General features: G+C 42.4%; 1 protein-coding gene and 1 non-coding gene across 5 annotated transcripts in view; both read right to left on the reverse strand.

The window, feature by feature from the left end:
• The window catches only part of PLCE1 (phospholipase C epsilon 1), a 294,253-nt gene that overhangs the window by 201,788 nt on the left and 67,744 nt on the right, over positions 1 to 24,721 (reverse strand). The gene's annotated exons all lie outside the window — the stretch shown is intronic.
• LOC139022277 (U6 spliceosomal RNA) lies at positions 19,964 to 20,070 on the reverse strand. The gene has a single exon (XR_011473655.1). It is a non-coding gene; the product is annotated as a U6 spliceosomal RNA (small nuclear RNA).

Consider the following 24,721-nt stretch of genomic DNA (forward strand, 5'->3'; position numbering starts at 1 on the left):
ACAATTGTTTTCTTAAGTGTTAATTTTGTATCCAGCCATTGGCTTTTATTGATGCACTAGAGGCCCGATGCAGGAAATTTGTGCAAGGATCTCGGCCCTTGCAGCCCCGCCCCCACCCACTAGTTGTTCTGGAAGGTTGTTCCGGAAGATCATTCTGCTGTCTGGTCTAATTAGCATATTAGCTCTTTGTTATATAGGACGGTACAAATAATATTCATATATTCAAAGACTACACTATGAACACTTGTTATGTGTCAGGCACTGTGCTGGGCTATGGTATATAATGAGGACTAAAACAGATATGGTGCCTGCTCCATCAAGGAGCTTGGGGTTGAGTAGTGGAACTGGGTCCAGGTGAGGTACACTTCCCCATTACCTAGTACATGCTGGGAAGCACTGTCCACATTATCACCCAGGGTCCCTGCATGAGGGCTATGGCAGAAGTTCTTTTCTGTCTGAGAATTAGGAAACACTGTGTAACCCCTTAGCAACAATTCTATTTTGATGCCATGTCCACTGTGAATTGTGTAGCTGGACAGGTTTTCTTTACTTCAGTTGCTAGGAAGCTTAAAGCTATGTTGTGGCCAAACTCAGTAAATGACACTAAGTCAAGATTTTTTTTTTTTTTGGCCATATTTATTTTCTCTTTGCCCTGATTTCCCAAATTGGTATTTTATCTTGTTTTGGGTAGAGCTTCAGAAGTTGCCTCAGATCTTTTATGGATAGAGGCTGGGAAGGAAGAAAGGAAAGAAAGAAGGAAGGAAGGGAGGAAATTTCAGTTTCTTGTTAATATTCCTGAGAATGCTAACTTACTAGGAAGGTCTACTCTTTATTTCTGAAGTTCCATCAAGATGTGATTTTATTACCTGAGTGAATGCTTATACCATCTGGAATAAGAACTACTTCATACTTAAAGGTTCTTTAATCTGCTTTTGGCAGGTCTAACTAAACAAAGTCTATTAGTTTTGTTCAGACACACTGGAAGTGCTTTTCTGGCATCACTTCAATAAAATTTTCTTCCCTTATTAGACATAGAGGATCTGGGCAAGAGCAGGCAAGGAAGGAGATATCTTTACCCAAGTTACTTGCGACCAAGAAGCAGTATAAGCAATTCCACTTTGAAGTCACTCAAACCTGGGTTTGAATCCTGACTTTATTATTTACTTACTAGCTGTGTGATTCTGGAAAGGTTACTTATCTTCCCCAAGTTTCAGTTACCTCATCTATAAAGTTAACATCTATATTATTGATTACTAGTATAAACAAATTAAATGAGATTTGGCATAGGGTGGAGGACACATCTATTTAATACTGTACTGGAATTACTAGGCAGTATAATAAGGTAAGAAAAACCAACAACAATTATAAAGATAGCAAAGGAAGAAATATACCAACTATATGTGGCAGCTTGATAAAAAGAAATTTTATTTCTACCTAATTGAAAAAATAAATTTCAGATGAATTAAAATTCAAAATGTAAAACAAAAATATCTAAAATATTTTGAGGAGAATATCTTTACAATCATGGGATAGGGAAGGATTTCTTAATCAAAATATAAAATGCAGAAATCATAAAATAAAATGTTAATTTGATAGCATTAAATCCAAAACTTCTATGCAATCTACACTAATAAAAGAGAAACATGGTAATTAGCGTACGACCGCTACCCTTCCCATTGGCTAATCAGCATATCCTTATGCAAATTAACTGTCAGCCAAGATGGAGGCCGGCAGCCATGCACTGAAGTGAACAGGGAGGCTTGCCTGCTCCATGACAGCGAACTCCAACGTTCCCCGCCTGAGTTGCCGGCCTCTCAGCTGCAACTCTAAGCAACTATGTTGCAAATAAGAAGCTAAACAAAACCCTAGAAACCGGCTTTCAGTCATCTGGGCTTCAGCCAGCCTGACCGCAACACTGTATCAATGTTTTCATCAGCGAGGCCTCAGAGCTAAAGCTGGCCCAGAATAAAAAAAAAGAAAAAAAGGAGCGGTTGGGAGCTTCAGTCACCCGCCAGCTGGAAAACGGCCCTCAGCCCCTCAGCCAGCCTGGCCATGCACCCCAGTGGGGACCCCCACCCTGATCCAGGACACCCTTCAGGGCAAACCAGCCGGCCCCCAATTGTGCACCAGGCCTCTATCCTATATAGTAAAAGGGTAATATGCCTCCCGGCACCGGGATCAGCGTGACAGGGGGCAGCGCCCAAACCACCTGATCGCCCTGCAGCTCTGTGTTTGACAGGGGGCGGGGCCACAACCTCCCTATCCGCCTTGCTCTGTTCATGACAGGGGAAGGCGCCCCAACCCCCTGATCAGCCCTGCTCTGTGCGTGATAGGGGGGAGCTCCCCAATCCCCTGATCGGCCCTGCTCTGTGTGTGACGGGGTAGAGCCATAACCTCTCCATTGGCCCTGCCCTGAGTGTGACAGTGGTGGCGCCCCAACCCCCTGATCGGCCCTGCTCTGTGTGTGACGGGGTAGAGCCATAACCTCTCCATTGGCCCTGCCCTGAGTGTGACAGTGGCGGCGCCCCAACCCCCTGATTGGCCCTGCTCTGTGGGTGATAGAGGGTGGTGCCCCAACCCCCCTCCACGGGCCTTGCTCTGTGTGTGACGGGGTAGAGCCATAACCTCTCCATTGGCCCTGCCCTGAGTGTGACAGGGTGCAGCGCCCCAACCTCCTGATCCTCCCTGCTCTGTGTGTGACAGGGGGTGGTGCCCCAACTCCCCTATCGGCCCTACTCTGTGAGTGACAGGGGGGAGCTCCTCAACCCCCTGATCAACCCTGCTCTGTGCGTGACAGGGGGGAGCTCCCCAACTCCCTGATCGACCTGCTCTGTGTGTGACAGGGTACGGAGCCCCAACCCCCCTGATGGGCCCTGCTCTGTGAGTGACAGGGGGCAGCGCCCCAACCCCCTGATCGGCCCTGCTCTGTGAATGACAGGGGGTGGCACCGCAACCTTCCCATCAATCCTGCCTTGAGTGTGACAGGGGGCGGTGCCCCAACCCCCCAATCGGCCCTACCCTGAGCGTGACTGAGGGTGGCATCGCAACCTCCCGATCCGCCCTGCTCTGTGCATGACGGGGCGGCGCCCCAACTCCCCAATCGGCCCTGCTCTGAGCCTGACCAGGGGCTGCACCTAGGGATTGGGCCTGCCCTCTGCCACCCTGGAGCAGGCCTAAGCCAGCAGGTCGTTATCTCCCGAGGGGTCCCAGACTGCGAGAGGGCACAGGCCGGGCTGGGGGGGGCCCCTCTCCCTCCTCCCCTCCCCCCGAGTGCACAAATTTTTGTGCACCGGGCCTCTAGTATATGATAATATAAACAAAGACAAAAGATAAGTTATGGGCTAGAAGGAGGCATTTGCAACATATATAACCGACAAAGGAGTAATACAGCTATACAGGGAACTTTACAAACCAATAAGAAAAAGACAAACAACCAAACAGATAAATGACAAAAAATATAAAGAAGCAATTCACAGAAGCAGCCAAGTAGCCAGTAAACTTGAAAAATGTTCAACCTTACAAGTAATCAGGGAAATAGAAATGAAATTAAGAGTGAGATAATGTTTTCCATTCATAAGGCCAGCCAAAATGTCATTTTCCCCCCTGCATTTATAGATGGTACAATAACTGATCTCTGACACTTGTTCACATAGTGGTTATCTCTGAAGAAGAATGAAAGATTGGGGAAAGGAACCCACAATGGTCTCTGCAATATTTTATTTCTTTAAAAAAGTATGAGGTGCCCTGACTGGTTTGACTCAGTGGATAGAGCATTGGCCTGCGGACTCAAGGGTCCCGGGTTTGAATCCAGTCAAGGGCATGTATCTTGGTTGTGGGCACATTCCCAGTTGGGAGTGTGCAGGAGGCAGCTGATCGATGTTTCTCTCTCATCGATATTTCTAACTCTCTATCCCTCTCCCTTCCTCTCTGTAAAAAAATCAAAAAATATATTTTTAAAAAAATATGAAGCAAACATGACAAATGTTGATGCTTGCAATTCTGGGCAATAGTTACATGGCTAATTGCCATAAACTTCTCTATGCTTTCCCATATGCTTGAAATATCCACAATAAATAAACACAAGCAAACTGTTTAAACAACCTGTTGATACTGAGGAGGAATAACAGAATAGAAAAATGCTCAAGTCAGACAGCTTTTGGAGGGGCTTACTGGATCCAGAATGGGAAACAGGAGGCTCCAAAGAGGGATAGTGTAAAGTCCAGCAGATGGGGGCAGTGGAAAGGACAGGTGAGTGATGTGAAGAAAGATGCACATTTTAGAGAAAACATTGGTTCAGAAAATAAAGTCTAAAAGCAAAGGAACTATTTCTCTGGAAATCTAGAAGTAAAGGTCTTGCTTGTCCACTCAGTTACACAAACTTGACTGCACTGGAACATTTTACCTGATTTCTGGCCTAATACCACGTCCAGTCTTATGACAGAACAGTTGTAAAGGAATTACAACTCATGGCTGATCTTGTTTAGGGAAAAGGGTGTGGTGATCTGGGAAGGCTTCCCTGAGCACATGAACTGAAGTTAACCACAGATACAAAGAGGTTAGTAGGTAGAAAAGTATGTCTCTGGTAGAGGAACCAGCATGTACAAAGGCCTCAAGGCATAAAGGAGTCCAAGCCTGTTAGGTGTTAGTACAGAATGTAGAAACCTCCATGACTGGTTCTGGGGAACTGTGAGGAAAGACACTGAAATGAGGGATCAAGGGGAGTATACCTATGTCTTCCTTAAAGACCAAAGAACCAGAAAAAACTCATCCAGGGTGAAGGACCATGTGTAAAAAGTTGAAAGACAGCCAAAAGCAACAATAAAAGCTGGGCAGGAAAAGAAAAAATAGTAGTACTTAACTGGTCTGTATACAGTTCATACCCTGATGCTCCCTTTCACTGAAGTACAATCAATTATAAACTTGGAACTTTAAGATAAGTCAGTAGGTATTCCGGTCAAGATGATGGAGTAGGTAGAAGCTGTACTCATCTCCTCCCACGATCACATCAAAATTACAACTAAATTATAAAACAATCAACCTGGATAACCATCTGAAGACTAGATGAATGTAAGTCCTATAACTAAGGATATCCTAAAGAAGAAGCAATGTCAAGATTGGTGGGAGGGGTGGAGATGTGAAACAAAGTGGCCCTGCACCCACATTTGACAGTTGAGAATCTGGAGGAACAGCTCAACTGCAGAGGTCCCCTCTAAGGAGTGAGGGGTCTTACCCCCATATTGGGCTCCCAAGCCCAGAACACCAGTGCTAGGAAGAGGAGCCCACATAACATCTGCCTGTGAAAATCAGTGGGGAATTCCATCTGAAACAGAAGGCTGCTGGAAATTCAGTCTTGCCCTTAAAGGGCCAGCACACAAACTCTGGCTCGCAGGCACTCACCTTGGGCTCTGGCAGAGAAATGATGGCTCAGCAGGCACCAGAGACTGAGTTGTGTGGCTTCAGGTCAAGAGATTGAGGGACAGCTGCCATTGTCCCTGTGTTAAGCCGTCCTGTTGCCCGCCTGTTGGCGCCATCTTTCCTGTGTTGATCCCTCCCACTACATGGCCAAATCTTAATCTGCATTTGCCTGAGGAACTCCACTATCTCCACCCTGATTACCTCCTGAGACTCCGCCCTACCCAACTCATGCACAGCCTGAGGCTAACCAGTCTAGGCCCATGGTGCAGTCTTTCTTGAAATACTCTCAAGAAATTCTAGCAAAGACTGAGAAGTGTCAGACACACAGGGAGAAACTGAATTGTGTGGCTTCAAGGCAAGGTTCTGGAGAGGCAGCCACCATCTTTCCTGTGTTGAGCCATTCCCACGACCAAGTATTAATCTTCATTAGCCTGGCGAACTCCACCAGCTCCACAATGATCACTCTCTGAGACCCCTACCCCACCACAAAGGTCTGCAGACCCCAGGTGGGTGGCAGCTGGCCTTGGTGTACCCCGAGACTTTTGCTGAGTGGCCTCAGGCCCAGCACGGGCGCCAAGTCTGAATCTGTATTAACCTGGTGAACACCACTTGACCCACCCTGGTGACTCCCTGAGACCCTGCTTCACACAACTCCTATACCATGCAAGGCTCTTTCAGCAGCTGAGCTTTATGAACAGCGATCAGGCAGCGGCAGGTCTCAGGTACCTTGGCCTTTTGCTGACCTGCCCCAGGCCTGGTACTGGTGGCAGCCAGTTCACAATGTGGCCCCTCCCTCATGCATTCAGGCCCAACACAAAGAGTCACCAGCCACAGATCACTTTGTAGCTCCTAACAGGAAGCCCTGGGGTGGTCACAAGCAGTGCCTGATATTTGACCTGCACCAAAGTCCTTCCCTAGAGGCCCCAGAACCAGCACACCAAGTGGTGGGTTTTAGACTTGGAGCTCCACAAGCAACACACCCAAAGGAAGATCTCAGCAGGCAACAGATCCCATTGGAGTGAATTCAACTACATAGAGTCAGGTGCCCTCTCCCAGTAGCTCATACATTGTGGCTGTGGCCAATCTCATAGCCAGCCAGCCTGAGGGTCAATCCCACTCACTGACATGCCAATAGCAATCAAGGCTCAACTATAACATAAGGCACACATAACCCACACAAGGGATACTCCTGGAGCACCTGGCTCAGGTGATCAGGGAGACTGTGCTACTGGGCCCCACAGGATACCTATTACATAAGGCCACACTGCCAAGGCTGGGAGATGTAGCAGACCTACCTAATACATAGAAACAAACACAGAATGGCAGCCAAAATGAGGAGACAAAAAAACATTTGTCCCAAATGAAATAATAGGAGAAACTTCCAAAAATGAACTAAATGAAATGGAGTCATGGAATATACCACATACAGAGTTCAAAACACTGGTTATAAGGATGCTCAAGGAAATTAAAGGAAGAATACATGAAGTCACTGAGAACTTCAACAAAGAGATAGTAAGCACACAAAAAAGGACATAGAAACCATAAAAAAAAAGGTCAGAAATAAAGAATACAATAACTGAAATGAAGAATACACTAGAAGGAATCAATGGCAGATTAGATAAAGAAGAGGACTGAATCAGTAATTCGAAAGACAAGGTAGCAGAAAACACCCAATCAGAACAGCAAGAAGAAAAAAAAAGAATTAAAAAACTAGGATAGTTTAAGGGACTCTGGGACAACATCAAGTGTAACAACATCTGCATCGTAGGGATACCAGAAGGAGAAGAGAGAGAACAAGAAATTGAGAACCTATTTGACACCACAGGAATACAAAGGATTATAAGAAAATACTACAAACAATTATATGCTAACAAATTGAACAGTCTAGAAGAAATGGATAAATTGATAAAAATATACAATCTTCCAAGACTTAATCAGGAAGAAACAGAAAATCTGAACAGACTGATTACTACCAAAAAAAATGAATCAGTAATCAAAAAAATCTAAACAAACAAAAGTCTTGGACTGGATGGCTTCACAAGTGAATTTTAGCAAACATTCAAAGAAGAATTAACACCTATCCTTCTCAAACTATTCCAAAAAATTCAAAAGGAAGGCTCCCAAGCTCACTTTACAAAGCTAACATTATCCTGATTCCAAAACTACAAAAAGACATTACTATATATATGCCAATGTCTCTCATGTACATAGATGTAAAAATCCTCAATAAAATATTAGTAAACCAAATTCAGCAATACATTAAAAAGATCACACACTATGATCAAATGGGATTCATTCCTGGATGCAAAGTTGGTGCAATACTCACAAATCAATTAATGTTATACACCATATAAACAAAAAAAGAATAAGATTATATAATAATATAAGTAAATGCAGGAAAAAAAATTGACACAATCAGGCATCCATTTATAAAAACTCTCAGCAAAATGGGAAGAGAGGGAACATACCTCAACATAATAAAGGCCATGTATGACAAACCCACAGCTAACATCATACTCAATAGGTGAAAGTTAAAAGTGTTTTCCTTAAGATCAGGAAAAAGACAAGGTTGTTCACTTTCACCAATTTTATTCAACATACTATTAGAAGTCCTAGCCACAACAATCAGACAAGAAACAGAAAGAAAAACATGGAAATTGGAAAGGAAGAAGTAAAACTCATTATTTACAGATGATAATATATTATATAGAGAGAGCACTAAAGATTCCACCAAAAAACTACTAGACTGATAAATTAGTTCAGCAAAGTAGTAGGATTCAAAATTAATAATAAAAAAACAGTTGCTTTTTTAAACACCAACAATGAACTCTAAGACATAGAAATTAAGAAAACAATCTCACTTACAACTGCATCAGAAAAATAAAATACCTAGGAATAAATTTAACCAAAGAGATAAAAGACCTGTACTTGTAAAATTATATGTCACTGAAGAAACTAAAGAAGATACAAATAAATGAAAGCATATACCATGCTCATAGATAGGAAGAATTAACATTGTTAAAATGTCCATACTATCCAAAGTAATCTATAGGTTCAACACAGCCCTGTCAAAATACCAATGGTATTTTTCACAGAACTAGAACAAATAATCCTAACATTTATACTGAACCCAAATAGGCACAGCAATCTTCAGAGAAAAGAACAAAGTTGGAGATATCATGCTAGCTGATATCAAATTCTACTACAAGGCCATGGTAATCACAATTGGCATAAAAACAGATACATATATCAATGGTGCAGAATAGACAGCCCAGAAATAAACCTATGCCTACCTATTCAATAAATGTGATGGGAAAATTGAACAGATACATACAAAAAGAAAAGAAATTAGACAACCTTCTTACACCATATTAAAAAATAAACACAAATGGATTAAAGACTTAAATGTAAGACCCAAAACCATAAAACTCCTAGAAGAAAACATAGGTAGTAAACTCCCTGACATTGCTCTTAGTAATATTTTTTTCCTGATATATCTCCTAGGGCAAGGGAAACAAAAGAAAAACAAACAAATGGGACTATATCAAACTAAAATTGTTTGCACAACAAAGGAAACCATCAACAAAACAAAAAGACAGCGTACAGAATGGGGAACACATTTGCCAATGATATATCCAATAAGTTGTTAATATCCAAAAATTATAAAGAACTCATACAACACCCCCCAAAACAAACAAACAATCCAATTAAAAAATGGGCATAGGACTTGTATAGACACTTCTCCAAAGAGGACATACAGATAGATGGCCAACAGACATAAAAAAAAGATGCTCAATGTCACTAATTAGAGAAATGTAAATTAAAAACACAATGAGCTATCATTTCACATCTGTCTGAATGGTTATCATCAATAAATCAACAAACAAGTGTTGGCAAGGATGTGGAAGAACAGTGGACCCTAGTGCACTGTTGGTAGAATGGCAAATAGATGTAGCCACTATGGAAAACAGTATGGAAGTTCTTCAAAAAATTAAAAATAAACTATCCTGCCCTGACCGGTTTGGCTCAGTGGATGGAGCGTCCGCCTGAGGACTGAAGGGTCCCGGGTTCGATTCTGGTCAAGGGCATGTACCTTGGTTGCAGGCACATCCCCAGTGGGAGGTGTGCAGGAGGCAGCTGGTCGATGTTTCTCTCTCATCAGTGTTTCTGACTCTCTGTCCCCTCCCTTCCTCTCTGTAAAAAATCAATAAAATATGTTTAAAAAAATAAATAAATAAACTATCCTATGACCCAGCAATTCTACTTTTGGGTGTATATCTGAAGAAATTCAAAACATTAAAAAAGATATATGCTCTGCTATGTCCACTGCAGCATTATTTACAATAGCCAAGATACGGAAGCAACCCAAATGCTCATCAATAGATGAGTGGATAAAGAAGTGGTGGTATATATATACAATGGAATATTACTTGGCCTTAAAAAATGAAATCTTACCATTTGTGACAACATGGATGGATTTAGACCTGTGGGTCGTGAACAATGAAAATACATCCTGCATATCAGATATTTACATTACGATTCATAACAGTAGCAAAATTACAGTTATGAAGTAGCAACAAAAATGATTTTATGGTTGGGGGTCACCACAACCTGAGGAACTGTATTAAAGGGTTGCAGCATTAGGAAGGTTGAGAACCAGTGAATTCTAGAAGGTAGTATGCTAAGTGAAGTAAGTCAGACAGAGAAAGATAAATACCATATGATTTCACTTATATGTGAAAGCTAAAGAACAAAATAAACAAACAAACAACAGAAACAGACTCATAGATTCAGAGAATAAATTGAGGGTTACCTGAATGAGAGGTGGGTTGGGGAGCTGGGTGAAAAAGGTGAAGGGACTAAGAAGTACAAATTGGTAGTTACAAAATGCTCATGGGGTAAACTACTCATAGGGAATATAGTCAATAGTATTGCAATAACTATGTGTAGTGCCAGGTAGGTACTTGAACCATCAGGGGGATGACTAAGTAAATTATATCACTGTCTAACCACTATCAGTACACCTAAAACTAATCTATATATATAAAAAGCCCGTGGCCCTAATGCCGTGACAACCAAATACTGGCGCAGGTGGGTAGGGCTGTAAGTGCAGCGGGGTGGTGGGTGGGCAGGGCGTGTACAGGTGGGCGGGGCTGTGAGCACCTCGAGGCCATGTGGGTGGGTGGGGCTGCGCAATTTCGCACCCTGGGCTTCTAGTCCTATGTAATAAAAGCCTAATATGCAAATCGACTGACCGGTGGAACAACCAGTGGAACAACCCATCACTATGACGCACTATGACCACCAAGGTGCAGATGCTCAATGCAGGAGCTGCCCCTAGCCTGCAGAACCCCAGGCGGGTGCCAGCAGGGGCCCCCCAATTGCCCCACTGGTTGCCCCGCAGAGGGAGGTGACCAGCAGCAGCAGTGTGGGGCGGAGCTGGTGAGCGGGCAGCATCAGGCTGGCCAAGGTGGGTGCCAGTGGGGGCCCCCTGATCACCCCACTGATCGGCCCTGATCTCCAGCCAAGCCTAGGGACCCTACCCATGCACAAATTTCATGCACTCAGCCTCTATTCTCTATATATAAAAGCCTAAGTGACCTTCCTACTGTTTGACTGGTAGCTATGATGTGCAATGACACCAGGGGGCAGACACTCAATGCACAGGCATAGAAACGTGGTACAGACTGATGAATATCAGAGGGAAGGGGGGAGAGGGGAGGGCAGGAAGAGATTAATCAAAGATCTTATAGGCATACTAGAGGCCTGGAGCATACGTGCACCGGTGGGGTCCCTCAGGCTGGCCTGTGGGGATTGGGCTGAAACCGGCAGTCTGAGATCCCCCGAGGGGTCCCAGATTACAAGAGGGCGCAGGCCAGGCACCCTACCGGTGCACGAATCTGTGCACTGGGCCTCTAGTAAGTAATAGTACTGAATATCAGCTATAATTGAAAATTAAAAATAAATTAAAAATAAATTTTAAGCCCTAGCCTGTTTTGCTCAGTGGATAGAGAGTCAACCGGTGAAACAAAGAGTCTCAGGTTCGATTCTGGTCAAGGGCATGTACCTTGGTTGCAGGCTTCTCCCCAGTCTGGGCCTGGTCAGGGCTTGTGCAGGAGGCAACTAATCGATGTGTTTCTCTTACATTGATGTTTCCCTCTGTCTTACCCTATCTCTTCCACTCTCCCTAAAAATCAATGTAAAAATATCCTCAGGTGAGGATTAATAACAAAAATTTAAAAATTTAAAAGAAAAGATTCCTGCAAATAAAAAAATATAAATACAATAAAGGAAATTAGTAGGCTGAGCTATAGAGGACACAGTTGGAAAGAAACATTGAGGAGTACGAATCTGCTGTGGAGGAATGGGAAAGTTCCTTGCATATTGGTTTATTTTATTTTATTTTAATTTTTTCAGAAACTCATAGAGCCAGGAGGCAGCAAAGTGGATCACGCAGCAGCAGCTAAAAAAAACAACAACGTAGGAGCATCCTTCTTGGATGCTACCTCAGCCTAAGCTGGTCACACTGAAAAATTTCAGGAATCAGAAATTTCAGTTGGCTTGGGCAGGAATTTCTTCTGAGGTTTCTTAGATTGGCTCTGCTATAGAGAGCAGAAGATAATATTTTTTACACCTGCAATTTTCATAATGGAAACTGACATCTTCTTGGGAGTAAACCAAGAGAAATAAATATAACTGAAAGCTTTTCCCTAATATCATATGAAGTCCAGGCTCCAGGGAGGACATTAACATTTTCTCCTTTCAAACAACGCTCGAGTTCTTTGATGGGAGAGTGTGTGACCTCAGATTTGCTCCAATGACTTTTTCTTAACGTTGTGATGAAAATATCCACTTGACTGGAGTGACATTCGCCTATTTGCCCTCAAGTCCAAGTGTAGCCCCTTGAGACAAAAAGCAACTTGGGACTAATTTTTTTTCCTTCAAAAAAGTTTTAATGGCCACCAATGTAGAAATATTAAAACATTATCCACATGGGGGAAATTGAATTGAAAGAACACTGGGGAGGGATGTAGCACATACCACTACAGGCTTGGGTTCTACCTCTTCCCAGGTATGTTACTTTGTCCAAGTCATCACCTAGCCAAAGCCCATTCACTCAAGTATAAATGAAGCTAACAGGCCCATCTCCTGAGGTGTTGCTGTAAAAGTCAGACTTGGTAATGCTTGCTAAGCATGAAGTACAGTAAGTATTCAATTGTTGTAGCAATTGCTAATATTTTAAATTATATTTATAAATAGCAAGGCAAAGATGGTTCTCCAAAGTCATGCTGATGTTTTCTGATGGGCTAATCTGCACAGAAAACCACAGGGCACTGGCAACAGTTATAACCTGATAGCATTCATGTTTTGTGTGTATATGTGTGTGTGTGTGTGTGTGTGTGTGTGTGTGTGTTTTAATGGGACCAAAATCACCTTTAAAAGGAGGGTTTTTAGAGGATGAATACAAAAATCATCCAAGTCACCACTACCTGCTCATTCCAACACATAAGGATTATAGGGGCTCAATGCTGTACATGACTACATTTATTTAAAAAGTTAAAAGGGCTTTGGCATTTTTTCAGATTAAAAAACTCATTGAAGTTATACCATACAAGTTGTAACATCTATATCAGAGACTGAGGCAGCATTCTATAATCACAAAACATCTAGATATTCACATTAAATGGAATAAATAAAGACTGTAACTAGCCTTGTGCCAGTTCAGGTCAGGGTTGACCACCAAATGAGTTCACTGTGAACTTAAGAAAAAACTTTGTGTTTAGAGTCTTTACCTTTGTGAACTAAAGTCCCTATTTTACTTTTGTGTCTTTATCTTGCAGAAATAAAATCTCAGTGCACAACACTGTAAACAATGTTTGTTGCAATATTGCTTTTAATAGCCAAGAGTTGGAAATAGCCTTACATGACTGCTAGTAGGAAGATGGATTAATACAAAATGTCAAATCCACAGGGTAGCATACTATACACACACTACAAAGGATGACGTTCTCTAGAGAAAGGTTTCTCAACAATGGAACCGCTGACATTAGGGGCCAGAGAACTCTTGGTAGTGGAGCATTCCTGAGCATTATAGGATGTTTAGCAGCATCCCTGTTCTCTACCCACTAGATGCCAGTAGCATCCACCCTCTCCCCTAGTTGTGACAATTAGAAATGCTTCCAATAATTGGCAACTGTCAGCTGGGGGACAAAACTGCCCCGAGTTGGAAATTGTTCTAGAGCTAATCGCATCCATGGGTGGCCCTAAACCATTGATAACTAAAAAAAAAAAAAAAGCAAGATACAGAACAACACATTGTGTGATTCCAGTGTTATTTAACTACTTTACGCACTGATGCACTGTTTCCAATTGGTAGATTTTTATTTCAGAAATGTATTTTCTGAAAAATAAAATCATGACACTTAATTTGATGGTAAGTACAAAGGTTTGAAACTGGAAATAAAAGTCTTGGAAAAGGAGGTGTGGTCAGGACACAAGAAAACCCCCCACCCGAGCTGGGTGTCCATCGGACTCATAGGAGGCATGTGTTGTCAGCAGCTGTTGCCAGCACCTGGCCTTGTAAGAGGCTAATAACATTATCTGACCATCAGCCTAAAACTATTCTGCAGAATAGCAATTCTCTAACTGCACACTCCGAACTTCTCCTGAGGGTTTTTTTTTTTTTTTTTTTCTTTTGAGGCAGAAATTAAAGGAATCCTGCCAGGACTCAGCTGAAAGGACAAGTGCTGAAAGATTCAGTTCTATTTCCACCTACTGGTAGGAAAAAAGACAACAATGCAGAGTTCAGAAAAGGCAGCACAGCCCTCAAACACCCAACTCACATTGACCCCCTAATCAAGACCCTTGTTCTCTGAATTCATGCTGCACTGGACCAAAGTCTCAGGAATCACCTGACCATAATATAAGGTTAACTGGATTCAAGAAACTGAGTTATCAATCCAATTAACCACAGTTTATATCTGTCTTCACTCTGGGCTGAGAGTGTGCTCAAGAAAGTACAAAATATTTTCACTAACTTCCTACTAAGCACTCTCTCTAATAAGGGTATCCCTGACCCCTGCTTTTTATTTAGCTCTTTTACTAGTATGAGGCCTGCCCGAGTTCCCACAGAAGTAGCTTAGTATGGAGGTTGAAAAAAACAAAAAACAAAAAACAAAAACAGTATCTAGGGTCAGAAAGACCTGGATTCAAGTCACAGGTATTTCTATTTGTGAGCAGTTGACCCTGAACAAGTCACTTAACCTTTCTAAGCTGCTGTTTCCTCTCCCAAAAAGTGAAAAGTGGCGATCCTAATGGAAACACTTTGTAGAGCTGGTAGTATTAGATGAGTTTGTGTATTCAGCACAGTACCTGACTCATAGGAAATGTGTCCTACCTAGTTTTGTTATGCAATAATTCCACTGCCTTCCACCCATTTCCCATATGGAAAACAGAGGCAAAGGATGATGCTCAGAGGAAGGGAACTTTGGACATCGACACCCATTCTGAAGGCTACTCCCTCATCCAGGTCATGGTGCAGGCCTCCCTCAAATCCCTGCTTTTCCCACTTTACTCAGGAAGAAGATATCATCCGTTGTCAAAACAGAAATGCTGGCATATTTGTCTCATTACATGCATGCTTCCAATCATATGATCCAAATACATTCCTTTTTGCTCAAAGGTAGGCTCAGCTTGAGACAGCCACCAATACCAATGCCTGCACATCATGGCACTTTTATTGTAAAAAAAGAGAATGCTGGCAATTTAGTCAGTAGAAAAAGCATTCAGTCTTCATTCAACTCCCCAAATGCACACTTATGGATTTGTCACCTAATTGTACACCCATTTTGCTTTCTCAGGTAACATATCATGAACATTAATACATTCAAACAAAATGAAAATTCTGCTAGCTTAGTATTTTTCACGCTATAAAAAAAAATAAAGGATGCATCTGGTGCCTACGTTGTGTTGGGTGAAGAAGGTTAAGGAACACAGCTGTCCTCATAAGCTCCATGTTCAACTGGAGAGGAGGGCATATTCCTGGCTAACTAGCCATTCTGCTAAAGGTGCAAAAACAAAGTGTTATGGAACTGAGAAGAGGGAGAGAGACGAATCTTGATGACAGACATGGAGGTTCAGCAAAGATCTCACAGGAAGATAAGAACCGAAGAGCCAGGAGGAGAAAGGGAAAAAGAGAGGCAATGAAGGGAATTCAGTGGCCTAGGCACTTGAAACCCTACTATTTTTATGGAGAACCTTATGTGTAGACCTGTGTTGTCCAGGCATAAATTGTCTATTTGATAAGAGATAAGCAGATTTTATTGATATGGCTTTTCTACTTATTATTATAAAATTGTTCCTTACAAAATATTAATGCCTAGGTTTAGAGAATGGATTGATGCAAAATTAAGTCTGAGGAAATAAAAGCTATTCATATCAGTAACTGGCCTGATGGATTTAAGCATCACTTGAAAGAGCTTTGGTGTATCACTATGAAATTCATATCCTGCAAGAAGATATCATATTATATTTAAACTAGAGGCCCAGTGCACAGATTAAAGCACACTGAAAGGAAATTAATTAGAAGGTGGCTGGTGGGGTGGGACTGGGCAAGATGGGCCGGACACCCCCTGGAGTCAACTTCCCTCAGTCCCTCCCCGGCCAGCTGCACCCGGGGCTGCACCGGGGCTCGAAGGGCGTCTGTGGAGTGAGTGGAGTCCCTTTGGCAGGTGGGTCCCTAGGTCTGGCCTGCGGGGATTGGGCCGAAACCACAGTGCGACATCCCCCAGGGGTCCTGGAGTGCAAGAGGGCACTCTGCGAAGTTGCTGTCACTTGGCAGCTCCTGTGTTGAGCATCTGACCCCTGGTGGTCAGTGCGAGTCATACCTACTGGCCTGTTGGCAGGATGGCCGGTCACTTAGCCTTTTATATATATACTAGAGGCCCGGTGCACAAAAATTTGTGCACCCGGGGGGTTCCCTCAGCCCGGCCTGTGCCCTCTCACAGTCTGGGACCCCTCGGGGGATGACCACCTGCTGGCTTAGGCCCGCTCCCTGGGGGATCGGGCCCAAGATGTTAGTCAGACATCCCTCTGGCAGCCTGGCAGCCCTCGGGGAATGTCCACTTGCCAGCGGGGAGCAGGCCTAAGCTGCAGTCGGACATCCTTAGCGCTGCTGAGGAGGCAGGAGAGGCTTCCACCACCACCACTGTACTGGCAGCCATCAGCCTGGCTTGTGGCTGAGCAGAGCTCCCCCTGTAGGAGCGCAGTGACCACCAGAGGGCAGCTCCTGCATGGAGCATCTGCCCCCTGGTGGTCAGTGTGTGTCATAGTGACCAGTCATTCCCAGTCGTTCTGCTGTTAGGGTCAGTTTGCATATTACCCTTTTATTATATAGGATAGAGGCTTGGTGCGTGGGTGGGGGCCGGCTGGTTTGCCCTGAAGGGTGTCCCGGATCAGGGTGGGGGTCATGCTGGGGTGCCTGGCCAGCCTGGGTGAGGGGCTGAGGGCTGTTTTCAGACTGGCCACAGCCCCTTCAGGGTGGGGGGTCCTGCTGGGGTGCCTGGCCAGTCTGGGTGAGGGGCTGAGGGCTGTTTTCAGGCTGGCTAAGCCCCCCAGCGGAGAACCTTACCCCATGAGGGTGTGGCCAGCCTGGGTGAGGGGCTGATGGCTGTTTTCAGGCTGGCCAAGCCCCCCAGTGGGGACCCTCACCCCATGAGGGTGTGGCCATCCTGGGTGAGGGGCTGATGGCTGTTTGCAGGCTGGCCACGGCCCCCAGCCACCCAAGCTCCCAGAGGAGGCTGGCTGGAAGCAGGTATCTGGGATTTATTTGTCTTCTATAATTGAAACTTTGTTGCCATGAGTGGAGGCCACAGCTGGCTCAGGGCAGGCGGGAAGCTTGGCTTCCTCCATCGCCCAGGCAACCAAGCCTCCTGCTTGCTCCAGCTCCATGGTTGCTGGTCGCCATCTTGGTTGGGTTAATTTGCATATAGTCGCTCTGATTGGCTTGTGGGCAAGGCTTAGGGCATAGCAAAGGTATGGTCAATTAGCATCTTTGTCTTTTATTAGTGTAGATATACATAGATAATTATATTAATGCTGATATAAATGGGTATGTACATTTCTCTCTTAATAAAGTTAACTATAACACATTTCTATTTAGAGATAAAAATCACCAGATTGAGTAAACCCAGGAAACAAATAGCAAATGAATTTCATATTGCATGCCAGCTCTAATCAACTTTTATTTATTTATATATATATATATATATATATATATATATATATATATATACACCTTTAAAATTCATTTCAGAGAGGAAATGAGAGGGGGAGAGCGATAGAAACATCAATGATGAGAGAAAGTAATTGACTGGCTGCCTCCAACATGCCCCCAACTGGGGACTGAGCCCACAACCTGCGCATGTACCCTGACCAGGAATTGAACCATGACACCCCTAGTTCATAGATCGATGCTCAACCACTCAGCCACGCCGGTTGGGCTCTAATCAACTTTTAGAAGTGCTTGGAATGTTTCATTACGAAGAACTTTTAGGCCATACTTGGGCTCACCAAAAGTAAGTGTCATGATGATTATTAGTGAGGTCTGCCATGGGTGCAGTGGGTAAATGGAAGCATATGTGCCCAGTATTGCCGTCCCTGACTTAAAAATTAAAGAAAGCTGAGGGAAGGGGGAACAAATCAAATCATTCAGTTGGTGTGTATTTATTGAGTAGTAACTGCCCTCTGAACATGCTTCCTCTTCTCTTTACTGTCCCATTCAATTCTGCTTCGGTGTCTTCACTCCCCCATCTACAATACCTCCCTCTCTGAATTCCCTCTACAAGTCCCTCAAGGTCTAACTCAAGGCCCACTTTCTATGAAGCATTCCTGATGATTTTTAGTCCTCACTGAGTTCCATATGACTTCAGAAATATCAGTTACAAATTTTTAAGTCAGTTATTTGGAATTCAGAATATGGTTATCCATAGAAAAGGTATATAAATGTTGATTAGTATCCTAAGCTAGTCTATAAAAATCCAAGTAATGACATGGGCAAAATGTATTTGCCAGAGCATTCATTTAAAAATAAACTGTGATGAGCTGCTTCTGTGTATGTGTATGCCTATTCTTCACTCCAAGAAATGCCCAAAGCTTGGGGTGGAAAGCTGGATAGGGAAGAGTAAGACAAGTGCCAGGGATCTGGATGTTCCCTGGGGCAGGAGGTGGGACAAAGGGACAGGAAAATAGAACTGGAACCACCTGGCAGAGGAGACTTTGCCATTGGTGATGCCAGAGGAGGAGTCCAAGTTGTTGCTGAGGGAAAGATGAAGTCAACCCTCTTCTTATTAAGCCTCCATGTCACTCATCGATGCTTCTGTGTAGAGAGTGGTGCCTTCTGGGGAGAGCCCCAAGAGGAGGGACACCTATTGACATCAGGTGACATTCACTGAGCCCTCATCATCATGTAAGAAATTATAAACAGAAAACTCCTACTGCAATTCTAGGAATTAAATGTAATTAAAAAAATAACACAAGTGTCACTGTTAATGCTTGAAGGAAAAATGGTTTATTTGTTGGAAAATAAAGACATAAATGGAAATTTTGCTGTAAAAAAAATAGAGATATTCTGGGTAGTTTCTAAGCTTTTGTTTTGTTTTGTTTATCTTTATTGTTGAAAGTATTACAGATGTCCCCTTACTTTCCCCATAGACCCCTTTAGTCCACAACTTCCTCCCCTCCCGCTCCCGCCCTTCACCACACTATTGTCTGTGTCCATGGATTATGCATATATGCAAACAAGTTCTTTGGTTAATCTCTTCCCACCTACCCACCCACCCCTGCCTTCCCTCTGAGATTCAACAGTTGGACATGCTTCCATGTCTCTGGATCTATTTTGTTCATCAGTTTATTTTGTACATTAAAGTCCACATATAAGTGAGATCATGTGATAATTATCTTCCTCCGCCTGGCTTATTTTGCTTAGCATAATACTCTCTGGGTCCCTCCATGCTGTTTCAAAAGAATAAGAGATCCTTCTTTTTTACTGCTGCATAGTATTCCATAGTGTAAATGTACCACAGCTTTTTGTATCCACTCATATACTAATGAACTCTTGGGGTGTTTCCAGAACTTAGCTATTGTAAATTGTGCTGCTATTAATATAGGGGTGCATATATTCTTTCTGATTGGTGTTTTGGGTTCCTAAAAGTGGGGTCACTGGGTCAAATGGCAATTCTGTATTTATTTTTTTTTAGGAAACTCCATACAGTTTTCCATAATGGCTGCACCAGTCTGCATTCCCACTAACAGGGTACTAAAGTTCCCTTTTCTCTACATCTTCACCAGCACTTTTCATTTGTTCATTTGTTGACGGTAGTCATTCTGACAGGAGTGAGGTGATACCTCATTGTTGTTTTGATTTGTATCTCTCTGATGATTAGTGACTTTGAGCATTTTTCATATGTCTCTTGGCCATCTGTATGTTCACTTTGGAGAAGTATCCATTTAGGTCCTTTGTCTATTTTTTTTTCGATCTGTGACATTTTATTTTATTTTATTTTATTTTATTCATTTTTTGTGTCATCTCTGCACAGGGGCCATGCTAACTTCTCTGTATCATTCCAATTTCAGTACATGTGCTGCTGAAGTGAGCACAGATCTGTGACATTTTAAAACTGAATGACATTATAGCTGACCCTATTCCTCGTGAAGACTCTCTCTCCATCAGAGCTTCTATTAGCCTCACTCCTCAGTGATTTGTCCATTTTTTAATTTGATTGTTTGCCTCCCTTTTGTTAAGCTGTATGAGTTCCTTATATATTTTGGATATTAACCCTTTACAGATGTATCATTGCCAAATATGTTCTCTCATACAGTGGGCTCCTTTTTCATTTTGTTGATGGTTTCTTTTGCTGTGCAGAAGCTTTTTATTTTGATGAAGTCCCATTTGTTTATTCTCTCTTTTGTTTCCTTTGCCCTATGATATGTATCTGTAAACATATTTCTACGAGAGATGTCTGAGATTTTGTTGCCTATGGTTTCTTCTAGGATTTTTATGACTTACATTTAATTCTTTTATCCATTTTGAGTTTACTAGTATTCTTGTGTATGGTGTAAGTTGGTGATCTAGTTTCATTTTTTTTTGCATATACCTGTCCAATTTTCCCAACACCATTTATTGAAGAGACTATCTTTGCTCCATTGCATGCTCTTGCTTCCTTTGTAAAATATTAATTGAGCATAATGGGTTGGGTTGATTTCTGGGGTCTCCGCTCTGTTCCATTGATCTATATGCCTGTTCTTGTGCCAGTATCAGGCTATTGTGATTACAGTGGCTTTGTAATATTGCTTGATATATGATATTGTGATCCATCTAACTTTGTTCTTCTCAAGATTGCTGTGGCTATTCGGGGTCTTTTTGGGTTCCATATAAATTTTTGGAGTATTTGTTCTAGATTTGTGAAATATACTGTTGGTTTTTTTAATAGGGATTACACTGAATCTATAGATTGCTTTGGGCAGTATGGACATTTTAATGATGTTAATTCTACCAATCCATGAACATGGTATATTCTTCTATTTGTTTACATCTTCCTTTATCTCTTTTCTCAATGTCCTGTAGTTTCCAGAGTACAAGTCTTTTACCTCCTTGGTTAAGTTTATTCCTAAGTATCTTAATATTTTTGTTGCAATGGTAAACGGAATTTTTTTTTAAGTTTCTCTTTCTGATAATTCATTATTGGTGTATAAAAATGCCAAGGATTTCTGAGTATTAATTTTGTATCCTGCTACATTGCCAAATTCATTTATTAAATCTAGTAGTTTTTTTGGTGGAGTCTGTAGGGTTTCCTACAATATCATGTCATCTGCAAATGATGAGAGTTTTACTTCCTCCTTTTCAATTTGGATGTCTTTTATGTTTTCTTCTTGTCTGATTGCTGTGGCTAGCACTTCCAGAACTATGATGAATAAGAATGTTGAAAATGGACATCCCTGTCTTATTCCTGTTCTTAGAGGAAATGGTTTTAGTTTTTGCCCATTGAGTATGATGCTGGCTGTAAGTTTGTCATATATGGCCTTTATTATGTTGAGGCATGATCCCTCTATCCCACTTTGCTGAGAGTTTTAATAAAAATGGGTGTTGGATTTTGTCAAATGCTTTTTCTGCATCTATTGATATGATCATATTATTTTTGTCTTTCAATTTATGTGATATATCATGTTTATTGATTTGTGAACATTGTACCAGCCATGCTTTTCTGGAATAAATCCCACTTGGTCATGGGATTTAATATATAGTTGGATCCTATTTGCTACTATTTTGTTGAGGATTTTAGCATCTATGTTCACCAGGGATATTAGCTTGTAATTCTCTTTCTTTGTAGTGTCTTTATCTGGTTTTGGAATTAGTATAATGCTGGCCTCATAAAAAGAGCTTTGAGGTGTTCCTTCCTCTTGGATTTCTTGGAATAATTTGAGCAGAATAGGTGTTAGTGTTAGTTATTCTTTGAATGTTAGGTAAAACTCCCTTATGAAGCCGTCCAATATTTTGTTTCCTTTATCCTTTTCTGTCACTGCTACAGGTTGGATGCATCTTTTCACTAATTACAACTCAGGTCAGGCAGCCCTCTCCCTCCTTGTACCCTTTTCAGGGCCCTGTTGCTAATCCTGGGCTGCTGTACTAGCCCTAATTTATGTTCTACTCCTCACCACACCTCTGCAAATACCATCTTCATTAAACTCTCTTCAAATTACTCATTTTGAGTATGCCAAGTGCATCCTGCCATGACTCTGACTTAAAAAACTCCCAAGGGGCTTTTAATAGGAAATGATGTGAGCGAATTTGCACTTCCTGGCTCCTGGGTGGAGGCTAGTTTGGGGCAACAAGAATAAAGGCAGCGCTTTTAACAGTGTTTTCCATCCCAGGAATACTTGTTACAAATATAGATTCAAGCCCCACCACTGAAGACTGATTCAGTAGGCCTGGAATAGGCCTATCTATATCTGTAAATAAGGACTCCATGTGACTATGACAGAATCTCACAGTTGTCCAAACACTGATCAGTATGTTGGGCAGGAACCAGTAGAGATCCAGAGTGGGGAGGAGAGCTGATGGAATGGGGAGGGAAATCAGAAGCAAAGGCAGAGGAATTTGTTTTGAGAAGGCCAAAGGACACCCTTTCTATTGAGAGCAAAGAAAAAAAATGAGCGTAAAAAAGGAATTCTCACCTTATAACTTCAATTTCTTGTGGAAGTAGAAGACAGAATCACATACTGTGATTGAAAGGGTAGACAAAGGTGTAAAGCTAGAGTGGTGCAGGTGTGGAATAGCCATTGTGGTGCCTAGGGTAGAAAGTGATCACAAGGAACATTTTAAGACTTCTTGAAGAAGCTGAGATTAGAGATGGAGAATTTGTGTGTCTGTCATGTGAGGGCTTAGGTTTGTCATTTCTCTCCAGCAGTACTTGGCAGTCCATGTTTAAAAATGGAGGAGGCAGTAATTGAATTGATTCCAGTTAGGAGGGTTGCAGAGCAGGTAGAATGGAAAGACAAGGGGCCCAGGATGTTGAACTCACACACAAACATGGGAGTAGCAGCACTATAGTATGAGGGGGAGTGCTCAACAAACGCTGTCCTTGGTCCTGAAATAGCATTGCACACCAGGGCATGGTCATTTCACTGTGAAGTTGGGGTTGGGTTAGAACATGTTCCCCTGCTCCTCAATAACACCCCACCAAACAAGACTCATGGTGTCAAAAGACTGTGCTCCTAACCCCATAATACTGTGACTGCTGTGTATACAGGCCTACAGTGTGGGTACTATCATTTGTTGAAGATACAGCTCCAACAGTTAAGGGGTATTTAAGGAATTAATTCAACAAGTCTTGACTGAGAACTTTCCAGTTGCCAGGCAAGGGATAGAGGAATAAAAAATTACAGAGGAAGTTTATTCCCAAGTCAAACCTTTTATTTGCTTTTTAAAAGAACATTGTAGAGGGCCCTTTCCTCTCCAATTCCTCTTCACTTTTCAGCAGCTGCAGAGTACTCAATGCAAAATGATCTCCCCCAAGTTCTCTCTCTCTCTCCACATAGATTTTTGTGATTTCTGTTCTTTTGCTCTTTTTCCCTGGGTGTCCATTATTCTACAGATGAACTTAGCTTCTCTCTCAGCCTGCCAGAATACTACCTGTTTTGGAAGAGAGAGCAAATGGAACACAGAAAACAAACAAACACAGACTTATCTTTAGCAGTCTAGAGGAAGGGAAAGGCTGTGAACATTGATACACTAAGTGCTAGGCCATCTTGGTATCTAGAAAGTCCTCCTAAACAGAGAGGGAGGCCACGTCACTGACTCTATCAGCTGACCATGGAACTTTCCTCCAAATAATTTGAAGCTGACAAACCTCCTGTGGAATTGTCCCGAGGTCCTTGCTGCCCTCTAGCAGCCAAAGGTTCTATTCTGCCCCAGTGGTGGAGACTGACCCTAGCTCTTCTGTCAGGGTGACAATTCCCAATTAATTTTGAAAAATCATTAATTAAAGGTCCTCTTTTATTTTCTGGGACTTGAACTAAATGCTGGGAACACTTATAATTAAAGACAATTACTGTCCTCAGATATTTCATAATTTAATGGGGCAGGCAAATCTGATGCAATAAGTCCTATGTCTGCAACCTGACCAAAGTACAGAAAGGATGATGCCGGTAGAATTCTGTTTTCAGTATGCTGAGAAAGAATCGGTGATGGGAATCCAAAGGTCATGTCTCTGATTTAGGGAGAAATAAAGGCAGCAACAGCATTAGATTTTACATATAGGGAGGAAGGACAAAAGAAGGCTGAGCATGAGTCTGGGTCTAGAACTGGAAAACTGGATTTAAATTTCCCCAGATGGCAGGTGTCACAGGCGAGTCATGGCTCCAGAGCCAGTAGGTCAAAGGGAGGGAAATGAATGCATGGTATCACCTATGCAGTGTAATCCAAGAGTCTGGGACCAGATTAATGGATAACTGAAACAAAGATAATCAGATATATTAATGACCAGGGCAAACAAAGGTTCAGAACCCGGGGCAGGTAGAGGCAGGGGATGAGTGAGCAGCTGGGGTAGGAAATATATACATGGATAGTGACAGTTACAGAGACAAGCTAGTAGAAGATCTAAGAATAGATAATCTCCCTAAGGAATGCTGAGTGAAAAGTAGAGGCCAGGACTAAACATGAATGTCAAATGCTTTGGAATGTAGAACAAGGAATGAGAAAAAAAGTCTTTGGGTGTTACTCTAAGAAAGCAATTGCAAAACAAAACACCGA

This window comes from Myotis yumanensis, unplaced genomic scaffold (assembly GCF_028538775.1).
Source record: "Myotis yumanensis isolate MYYU_CA2020_CCGP unplaced genomic scaffold, mMyoYum1.0.hap1 SCAF_13, whole genome shotgun sequence".
NCBI classification, from domain to species: Eukaryota; Metazoa; Chordata; class Mammalia; order Chiroptera; family Vespertilionidae; genus Myotis; species Myotis yumanensis.